Source organism: Sinohyriopsis cumingii, chromosome 18 (assembly GCF_028554795.1).
Source record: "Sinohyriopsis cumingii isolate HCF-2022 chromosome 18, ASM2855479v2, whole genome shotgun sequence".
Lineage (NCBI taxonomy): Eukaryota > Metazoa > Mollusca > Bivalvia > Unionida > Unionidae > Sinohyriopsis > Sinohyriopsis cumingii.
In genome coordinates, this window is record NC_142978.1 from 101,270,779 (window position 1) to 101,283,056 (window position 12,278).

Sequence of the window (12,278 nt, forward strand, 5' to 3'; positions counted from 1 at the left end):
TCAAAAGTTGTGTACATATCACATACTTAGACATTATCTAGGAAAATGGTATAAAGGAAAACTTTTTGTGCGCAAAACTAAAAATGGTATCACGCTTTTAGAAAAGTGACTAATTTGCGACAAAAAAACACTGCATTATTTACATTGTCAGTTATGACTGACTGCATTTCTTGAAAAAATTTCACATTGTTTGCAACCTACAGTGTTTTTGGTCTTTGTTTACCACCACAGCATCAGGACAGAATCAAAATTCCTTTACAATGATTCAGGAATGTCAAGAAGAGAGTTGGAAGTTATAAATTCTAAGAGAACGACAGAAATGCTATATTAGTTGTCAGCAACAGAAGTGAAAAGTTTCTATAACTCTTCTAGCAAACTTAACGAAATCACACATTTAAGTAACTAATGTGCTTTAGAATTACTTTTAGAGTGATATAAAACAAGCAGTTCCTAACTTTCATTATCATTCCGGAGATGATAATAGCAGCAATTATGTTGTGTGGGTGGGTGGGTTTTTTATTTTTTTTGGGGGGGGGTAATCACAACAAGTCTAGCTAATCTTGAGAGATCAAAGTTTAATCAGTTAACATTAGACCATGATGGAATATTGATATACTGATGTGTGGGACCCTGTTAAACTTACAAAGTGACATATCAAATAAATTCATTATTATATAGCCACTGAAACTGACCATATATATATATACAATTACTCAATACAATTTAACACAGAAATTTCTTCTCAGACACCATTTCACTTACAACTGACTTTAATGATTTCTAGAGCTTACGAAATCCTAGTAAATAATAAGATAAGGTATATAACACATATTTACAGTGGAAAATTCAGTTCAAGGTAAAATGCATTTCACCTGCTTGGCTTTAATAAACACGTACAATAAAACAACTTCTGCGGAAGCTAAATCTGTCCGTTAAAGTCACTCTATTGTGCACTTGGATCAGAATGAGTATCTTGATGAGATTCAAGCTATTGTTTCTTTCAGCTTGACTAACCGATTAATCCTAATATTTTACCATATAAACTGAGATCTGCAGGAAGAAAAGAAACAAGTGACGTTGATGTATTTTTAGTATTCAGTGAAAACATAAGAATTTCAGAGGATAAACTGTATGTGTATTGTCAAATGCATGAAACTGCCACTTAATTTTAAGCTTTTCCTCCTTTGTTAACTGAATCTAGAAATTTCAAAATATATGCATAACACTGAAACATTTCTTATTATCACCCAAGTGTAAGATATGAATCTCTTATGTGAACTTTAGTCGGGTCATGAAGGTAGAAACTATGCCCGTGTGCTAAAACTTTCATTCTTCTCACCAAAATATAGCAAGCAATATGCCATAAGTATCATTATTTCTAACCCTTGCCACTGGTGACATTCAACATTCACAACAGTATGTGTATGTATGATTTCTCTGAAATCTATTTGCTCCTGTGGAGTTAAATTACTTTTAAGAATGCATTTTGACGTTATGCAATAGTTTCTGTGTGTCTGTATTGAAATGTGAATAATATTCATAAACATGAGGGTATAAACCTTGACAACTACAGATAGAGTAAGACAATATATTATGGTCACCATTTTGTTCCCATATTTAGTAAGTTAGGTCCAAAATAAGCTACTTTGTCATGATGAAAACAGTTCTCACATTCAGGTACAAAACACAGTTACCTCCCTCTCCAAAGAGGATTACATACAACACTAAGTGTTACCTGGAAAAGGGAAGGAAATATATGTGTGGGGTGGTGGGGGGTGGGGTGATTAGGATTTTTAACGTAGCTTTAACAATTTTTCAGTCGCTACGATGTCTGCACTGTGGCAGTTTATAGTGATGTCTAGCACTGGAGCATCATGCTGCAGACATGTAGCATGATGCCCCACCTAGTCACGTTATCCTGACACCAGGCCGACCAGTCCTAACACTAACCTCTTAAAGCTGAGCGCCTAGCTAGGCAGCTGTTAGTACCATTTTTGTAAGTCATTGGTATGACTCGGCCGGGGTTCGAACCCACGACCTCCCGGTTCCGAGGCGGACGCATTAACCACTAGGCCACCGGAGTGGTCAGGAAGGAAATATAATGAAGCTAACGCATAAAAATTATGTAAATATACACAAAGAAACAGAAAAGTATAATAGATGTGGCTGACTGCACCAATAAAAATTATTAGTTTTCCTTAAGGGGGCAGGGGCCAGTTTTAATGCTAACATCTTAATGGAATGAAATCAAAATTAAATGTCGAAAGGAAAAGGAATGAAGAAACCACAAAACAGGTTTGCTTAATTCAACACTAGTCAACGAGTTCCACAATTTATGAACGTTAAATTTCCAAACTCAAGTCACATATTTTTGACACAAAAACAAAAATTGTAGAGAGCAAGCTCCATACAGACGTCAACTGTAAAGGAATCAAAGAACCAATATTTCTTCCCATCCGGTTGCCACCCGATCAACTGCATTCCGAACATACAGTATATTTCCACTGAGAGTTAGCAGGATTGCCTCTGACACGTGAACTTAGATCGAAAGAAGCTCACTTGAGAAATAATGCTGGTATTGCAGAGGCAATATTAAGGTCTTATAAATAAAGATGATATGTTTAAATAAAAAACAATACATCTTGAACGACTATATTTCTTCACATTCCATCCAGATTGCCATCAAGTAGTTCGCATCATTTATCAAAACTGACCGACACGTAAATCCTTCGAAACTCTCAAGACGATGCATCCTACAAAAGCCAGTTACCTTTGAACATAAAAATACATGAGACATTCTTGTCAGAGCAGACCTGATTTAACCCACAAAGCAAACATCCGAAAAAAAACACTCTTCCAGTAGAAAATCAGTAAAATATCCACATACTTAACCATTTAAAATTTGATGTTTAATACATTATGATTATGGATATACTGCTGACATTCTGTACAACGGCACTATATATTTGTTTTCACCGACAACAATGAGACTTTAAATGATCGGTACCATTTTTATTTAAGATCAACTGGACATCATAAGACGTCTTCTAGTGAAAATCCCAGTTCAATATAAAATTCTGTTTAGGTTGAGCTGCGATAACAAGACTGTCTTAAGATTGTTATCTTTGCGGCCATAATGGATCTCGCATCGGCACCATTTTCATGAGGGACCAATCAGACAACATGAGAAGTCTTTTAGTGAAAATCCAATTTTGATATGACGATCAATTAAGGAGGAGCAACGATATCTGACATTCTGTACAACGGCACTATATATTTGTTATCACCGACAACAATGAGACTTTAAATGATCGGTACCATTTTTATTTAAGATCAACTGGACATCATAAGACGTCTTCTAGTGAAAATCCCAGTTCAATATAAAATTATATTTAGGTTGAGCTGCGATAACAAGATTGTCTTAAGATTGTTATCTTTGCGGCCATAATGGATCTCACATCGGCACCATTTTCATGAGGGACCAATCAGAAAACATGAGAAGTCTTTAAGTGAAAATCCGATTTTGATATGACGATCAATTAAGGAGGAGCAACGGTAACAAGAGTTTCAAGATGGCTGCCGTGACGGCCATATTGGGTGTGCTAACAGCACCATTTCATTTACGAACAACTAGACCAGGGGATGAATCTGTGTGCACAGTTTTAAGGCAATTCTCCAAGTAGTTTAATAGAATAACAAAGGTTTACTAACGAACGGACGATTATCGGACCACAGACGACGGACGGTCAACAGATCATCTCACAAGCTCTTCTGGTCTGTGACCAGAAGAACTAAAAATGAGAGGACTTGTTGATAGAATGACTGCAGCTGAACTTGACGCTAAGCTGGAATCATTGACAACAGTGTAGGAAAAATGAACATTCAAGTATTCCAGATTCTGTCAAATGTTTGAAGCAGTATAACCTGGTATATTGAAACAATGCATGGAAGTTGAGATACACAGTTCATATGTCTTAGTATTTCGCCCTAAACCATATGCCCAAAATGCCAATGAATGCCCGAATTCCGTCTGAAAGTGTGGCCTTTCTACAGAAAACCAAGCAAAGAAAAGACTTGATCCTGTATAATTTATTAAAAGTGTTCAAAAGGTAGTAAAGCGGCATTAGAATAAAATAAACTGGCACTAACTAGCAAATTCCTCCTTTAACCGGAGTGCAAACATTTTTGTGTACAAAAGACATTTTCTGGAGAAAATCAGCCCCTCAAAGAGACTCTGTTTTAGAAAGGTAGGTATAAGGTACTTAAAAAATAATTTGCAATATTGCAGACTTAATTTCAAATTGGATAATCCAGATTTAAATTTTGTAAAGTAGGCACCATTTTTATTAGTTTGAATGAGATTTTATACGGGTTGTATATTTCGACAGCTGCCTGCTAAGTGCAGTACACCAGACTATGAGTTGACTAATGTTGCAATTAGTATTTGATTCCAACAGATTGTTAAAGAAAAATAGCATATAACATTTAATATTAAATTGGGTGTAATATGCCGAAAGCAGTCACAACTGGTAATGAAACATTATTTCAAAAAGCAAAGGGTCATAATTAGCTCTCCTGGTAATTAGGCCTTATCGGTCTTGTTGTTTGGCATCTGGGGTCGGTCATGTATCTGTTGCTCCTCCTTCTGAACACCAATTTAAAGAAATAACAGAAAACCTCGACAATAGCTTGATCAAGCTGGATAATCAACCCTCTTCGACATTGACATCAATGTCAGACAAGTAAGAAAATGAGATATTGCATAACAGATACATTGTCAAATGTAATAAGTATGGATATGTGTATGGGTAGTGTTGATGCATTTTCAATGACAATTTAAATATTTTTGACTATCAGTATGGTGTGACCTTGAGCTCAGTAAGATCGCGACTTGAACAAGTCTGAATTAGAATTGTGACCTCAGTAACTCGAATAGGAATTGATTAAATGTATCTTCTTGGAATGTTTCATAAATATCTCAGGCATATTTAATAAACGTTCCAAGGTCACTGGTCACTATTTAGAGTTTTAAAATGAAGTAAGCGTTTGAACAGAATACCTTCAACAAAAGCGAATGGATCTTGAGAAGGTGTCTCCATTTTTTAATCCGAGTTTGATGATCGGCATCGTGTGATTTAACTGAGTTCAAGGTCAGTGATCTTGATTCATGTTATTCCACTGTATTGGCTTGTAAAGACCATTAATTGTACCAGCTGGGTATATTGCTGGAAGCCGCAGGCTGTGGATTTTCTCGCTAAACCAGCTTGTAATGATCCATTCACTGTACAAGTAGGGTATTTTATAAAAGCGGCAGACTCGAGATTTTCCACTGTGACAGCTTGTAATGACCATTAAATGTGTAAGTAGGGTATATTATGAAAGCCGCAGACTCGAGAGTTTCCACTGTATAATCTTGTAATGATCATTAACTGTACAATTGGAACTCCTCTAAACTACTGCTACACTGAGGTCTCAAGGATCTTCCACAAAAGGTTTCACACTAAGCTACTACAACATTCAGGTATCATGGATCTTTCATCAAAGGTTTCACTCCTCAAAGCCACTGTTTCATTTAGGTCTCATGGATCCACACCAGGTTTCACTCCTCAAAGCCACTGTTTCATTTAGGTCTCATGGATCTTTCATCAAAGGTTTCACTCCTCAAAGCCACTGTTTCATTTAGGTCTCATGGATCCACACCAGGTTTCACTCCTCAAAGCCACTGTTTCATTTAGGTCTCATGGATCCACAGCAGGTTTCACTCCTCAAAGCCACTGTTTCATTTAGGTCTCATGAATCCACAGCAGGTTTCACTCCTCAAAGCCACTGTTTCATTTAGGTCTCATGGATCCACACCAGGTTTCACTCCTCAAAGCCACTGTTTCATTTAGGTCTCATGGATCTTTCATCAAAGGTTTCACTCCTCAAAGCCACTGTTTCATTTAGGTCTCATGGATCTGCCACAACAGGTTTCCCTTTTCAGTCTCATAACTATAAACAACTTCAGACCCCAAAAATAGGTTGCTGGCACAAAGATATGGTTCCTTTTTTATCAGTGCAAAATCCATTTTATCCACATTTTTATATCACGGTGCCAGATAATAGCACATACATATATACATACACGCACTCACATATGGTGATACTGGTTTAGAGGGATTACCTATGTTTTGAAGGTTAGTCATGAACGCGCGCGCGCGCTTGTGTGTGTGTGTGTGTAAATAAACTGCATTAATTTCTTTAGATACCAGCTTTTCCACAGGGAGCAATTTATAATTAACCATTAACCATTTGTTGCTATTCCTAGTTCTAAATTTCTTACATGGATGTAGTACCACTGCGAGGTTAATATACCTATCGAGATTAATGGTCGTAAATGCAATGTTACCAAAGAAACAGCAAAATTACAAAAACCTTAACCTAGTCATTTGTACGTGAAAAGCAGGTAAACATGATGTGCATTTTCTTGTAGTGAGAAGTATTCCTCGAGATGACTACACCCCCATAAAGTTATGTCTCTCATCATCATACAGTTTCAGGAAAACCTAGCACACCTAATCCGCCGCGACTGCCAATAATATCAAATTGGAAAAGTGATACAATATGTATCATTTATGTTTCGCAGGCAAAATAACAACAAATTTTTTAAATAACCCTGAGTGGCAGAGTGGTCTAAGGCGCTCACCGTTCCGAATCACTGCCATCTCACCCCTGTCTGCGTGGGTTCGAGTCTCACTGTCGGCTAACGTGGGTACGTGAGAAATTTTGCCAGTTGTTTTTCGTGGGTCGGTAGTTCTTCCGGGTGTTTTCCAAGGTTCTTCCTCCGCCAGTTATGCTGGCCGCCATGTTTGACTTATCTTGTGCTGGAAAATGGCGTTAAACCCGACAACAACAACGTAGTCAAGAAATATAGACAGATTTGTTCAATAATCACCACCGCTCCGCCTCGGATGCGGGAGGTCGTGGGTTCGATCCCCGACCGAGTCATACCATAGACTTACAAAAATGGTACTAACAGCTGCCTCGCTTGGCGTTCAGCTTTAAGAGGTTAGTGTTAGGACTAGTCGGCCTGGTGTCAGGATAATGTGACTGGGTGGGACATCATGCTACATGTCTGCGGCATGATGCCCCAATGCTAGACATCACTATAAACTGCCACATTGCAGACATCGTAGCGATATAACTGAAAAATTGTTAAAGCTACGTAAAAAATCAAAATCACATCACATCACACATCAATAATCACCCTTTGAATCGATTGAGTCCGCTTGGAACACTACTGCTTCTGCCATTACATTATTGCGAAGCACCGTAAACAAACTGAAACTTGAAAATGTCAGTAGCATGATGTTTAATGCCTGATGTATTTTGCAATATAAATGAAAGGACTGACGACATGATAGAGTGGCCACATGTCATGTACGGTGACATTTACGACTGATTAATCTCATCGAAAGCAGTAGATGGAAAAGAAATGAAGAACTTCAAAAGCTTACAAAGTTATAACTACTTCCAGAGCGAAAATGTGGATACTATTTTGCACAATACATCGATCTTGGAGAATAAAATTACCATGAATGGAGAAATACGCTCATCACGATCATTAAATAAAGTAAAGAAAGCTGATGTTGTTTGCACCTTGGAGAGGGTTGTTGAGAATGGGTGGTGTACATGTATACCAGAGAAAGGACGCTCGTACAGTCATGTCGCTGATTTGTTGTGGAAAATTGAACATGCTGTGAGAAATAATCTTACTCGGGTCAGTTGCACTGGTAAGACAGCTAGTGGAGCAGAGGTACGAAGAGAACACAGTGCAAATATTAAAATTAAAAATACCAAATTTCGTGACGCCCCATTAAAGATGAAAGAGAATTAGTGCATGTTTCCATTTTATCTGACAAAGGCAGAGTTTAAAACTGCTGCTGACAATTCACCACTTAAAGCTTTACTTCGAATTAAAGGAACAACAATGAGCAAACGTTTCGCAAGTGAACCTTCGAACTGTACAGGTGATATATCACTTCCTGATCAAAACAGTTATGAAGGCTTATCTTTTTGTGGGAGAGGTTTAACATCCGCCTGGATGCAGATCATAGTAATAAACTTCAAAATGAACCTGTCACTCAGTTTAAATGTCCTTTGTGGAGAGACTCTCGAAAATTGAGATTTACAGCTAGCAGTGAACACAAAGTACCCATTGAAGAGACAGCTGATTGCATCAGTGTGGTGATGTATATGGTTGGGGTCGGGTGCTTCCGATATTTTATTTAAGCTATTATAGAAGTCCCACCCAGGCTCTATTTTGTTGGAGTTAAATTTAGTGAAAGATAGATGTAAAGCTCTGAGCCTGCAGTCAGCAATGCCGACGGTTAGATGGTTAATTATAAAAAAAAAGTTTGAAATGAATAACAATTTAATAATAATTCAATAATCAAATAACTCAAATTTCCAATTACACTCATTCCACACGACACTTTAATAAGCCTATTGCATCACTTGATTGATTTCCACCTATCCTTGTATTTCTACTCGTCTGTTGTATCCTTTATCTCTATTATTTATCTCACTTCCTTCTCCTCTTCCTCCTCGACATTTTTCCGAATTCTTTCTCCTCCTCCTCCTCGACTTTATCTAGACTTCTTCTCCTCCTCCTCCACTTTCTCCCCCACGACTAAACTCTTGTCGACTTCGACTGTCTCGGCTACAGTCTCAATTCAGTCTCCAGCTCTTTAAGTCCTGGGACCCAATGGAAATGGAAGTTCTGTCCCCTAAAAAGCTTCTAAGTTCTGCCGCCAGATTACGAGTGGATTCTTCTCGGAGTAAACCCTATTGATCTGCAATCCTTTCAGGCAAATACTGAATTAATCTTACGAGTTCGGAAGGTATCATTCAAGTCTGAATTATAATCAAGCCCTCTATCTCAATTTTTGATTGGATATCGCTGTGGACCGATCCAATCAAACTTAATGGACAATGGCCCTCTCACTGTCTGTCAACGTTGGGACGGATAAGAAAACGCCCCGTTCACCCCGTGGACTTCCTTTTAATCCTTGAACAAACTTTTAACATATAAGTATGATAATAGTAAGCCTGTGTTAAGTGATGAGACCGGTCGCCTTCGCCAACTGAAGTTTCCGTTCTCTGGCTGGTCATGGTAACATTGCGTACAATTTCAACACTAAACCCGCGGAAACGTTTAGAGATCAAACACAAGACCGTGGTAATATTCCCAAGATCCGTAGATTAATGATTATAGATGACTCTATATATGAGACTTAGCAAAGGTGACACCCACCCCTCAGGCTTGATAATAAAATCGGGATTTTATTCCCCAAAGATTGCTCTAAATGCAAATGTGCGTTACTACACGCATCAAATGAAACAAAATCATAACGACGCTACACGCTGACTACGGACATGAATATACACACAACATACGGTTATATACTGAGCGATCTATGCCATTTCAGCGCTCCTGCTTATGAATCGGCGCCTAAGTTCTCGGTTTCTTTCACATATCTGATCTGTATCTGGTACTGCTGTAAGAACAGCGACCATCGTATCAAGTGTCCATTGGACACTTTCGCCTGCGCGAGATACGCGAGGGTTGGTGGTCGGTCTCCAGTATGAACTTCCTCCCGTATAAGCACCGCTCGAACCGTGAACCACCTTCATCAACTGCAGTTTCCAGTCTCTGGCTGGTCATGGTAACCATGCTTAAGAGTTCAACACTAACCCCGCGGCAATCTTTAGAGATCAAACACCAAGCCGCGGTAATATTCCCAAGCCAGGTAGATTATAGCTTATACATGACTCTATAGATGGGACTTAGCAAATGTGACAATCAGTTTCTTAAGGGATCATGTACATTAAAAATTTATTGACAGCAAATTTACAAAACATGGAGTTCGATCCCCGGCCGAGTCATACCAGAGACTTAAAAAATGGTACTAACAGCTGCCTCGCTTGGCGTTCAGCATTAAGAGGTTAGTGTTAGGACTGGTCGGCCTGGTGTCAGGATAATGTGACTGGGTGGGACATCATGCTACATGTCTGCGGCATGATGCCCCAGTGCTAGACATCACTATAAACTGCCACATTGCAGACATCGTAGCGATATGACTGAAAAATTGTTAAAGCTACGTTAAAAATCAAAATCACATCACATCACATCACAAAACATGGACAGGACAGTGAGTTTAAAGCAAAACAATTTTTAAATTTAAATGGATATACTGTAAGTGACCGTATATTGTACGTGTCACTGGAGGATAAATGGTTTTGTGCTAGTCCTAATGCGATTTTAAATTGAATTACTCTTCTAGATCTTAAAAGTCCATTTCCAGATCCTAAATGGACAGTGTTAAAGCATCCTTTTGCTAGTTGTAAATATGGTGTAAAGAGTGAAAATGGAAATACATTAAAACTTAAAGAAGGCAGAGGATCTTATTTACAAGTTCAATTAACTATGTTTTGTGCGGGGTTGAGAAAGTGATTTTTTTTTATTTGGCATGATGAAGATGACCACTAGTTTGTTTATGTTCAGTATGACGATCACTTTATCACTTTGTGAAAATTCAGATATTGCGCCTTCATGAATTTTATTACAAGAAGATGATGAAGTAAACACGAACATTAACTGTGGATTTATTTGTGTGTTTCACATAAGGATTCTTTCTATATTTATTTTTCTTGAGTTGTTCCACTGACTGCACAGGAAGTTCCACTACCTGTTTTATACTTTGCTTTTATATCCATCACACAAAAAAACATCAATACATGTACAATCGTCAAACACTAAATGTTAACATAAAGCAACTGACACTGCGACAGACGAATTCGCAGTAGTGTAATGGCAAATGTATCACGTGACATAGAATGGCAGCGCCCATGAAAATTGGCTATATGCCAGATAAACCTGTCTATATTTTACAACTATATAGTGACGTACAATAATACTGATTGACCTGAACTACATGAACACATACAAAAACACATTTTAAAACAAACTTGCACACAACTTCTCCTTTAAGACATATTCTGCTCCAACACGCTTAGTTCCAATCAAATGTATGATCCGTCAATGAACCGATGATTTCTCTGCTATTTTCTGTCTGAAGGTCTGAAGGCATTCAATATATGCCACATTATTTCGACATCCAAAAGCATCTTCCAGAGCATCCACGACAGCAATACTTTTTTTAAAGTTGATAGACGACTTACATTCATGTCTAATATATACAGGTGTTTTAGTGTTATTACACTACGACTACTATATATCATGTCGTATTCACCCTGTCAAGGTGGCATTACGTTAATATCATATAGACCATATAAGAAAATCAGTATCTTCGACCCATTATTTCAAATCAGTCTTCTTGACATGTCCACTCTTTGTTGTTGGTCGGTATCCCTTAGCTGAATTCAATACGTGACTGACTAATCTGACTGTTATCTTGGTAATTACTCAAGACAAAAATTATATATATATATATATATATATATATATATATATATATATATATATATATATATATATATATATATATATATATATATGATGGAAGCTGATTAATAAATTGTTAAATTCTTGAAAGTTAATTCACATGGAATAAATATGGTTTTTCCACATTTAATATTACAATGAAATTCAGTAAAACTGTTTAAGAATTAAATTATTAAATTTATAAATAATGTAAATAAATGTTGTTATGTAAGTCTGAGATCAACATCAAATAGCATAATTTTTCTCATTATCATAGACAATATTAATCTCATCCTACCATTGACAAGCGTAAGTCTTATTCTGAGATACACAATCATAAGTCAGATCCTGACATAGACAGTCATAAGTCTCATCCTGACATACACAATCATAAGTCTGATCCTGATATAGACAGTCATAAGTCTCATCCTGACACACACAATCATAAGTCTGATCCTGACATAGACAGTCATAAGTCTCATCCTGACATACACAATCAAAAATGTCATCCTGACACAACAATCATGTATCTTTATAGATTGAGCTTTGAGATGAACAGAAGAAGAATAGATATAATATGATTTTTAACACAGTGCTTTAAGTGGTCAAAATAGTTTCGTTTTCTTCGTGGGGTATTTCATTTTAAATCCATATTGTAATGTGTAGTATTGAACTTTTTGATACTGGGTTTATTTTTATTATGTATATATATATATATATATATATATATATATATATATATATATATATATATATATATATATAGTCCAACATTAAATATTGTTAAAGAAAA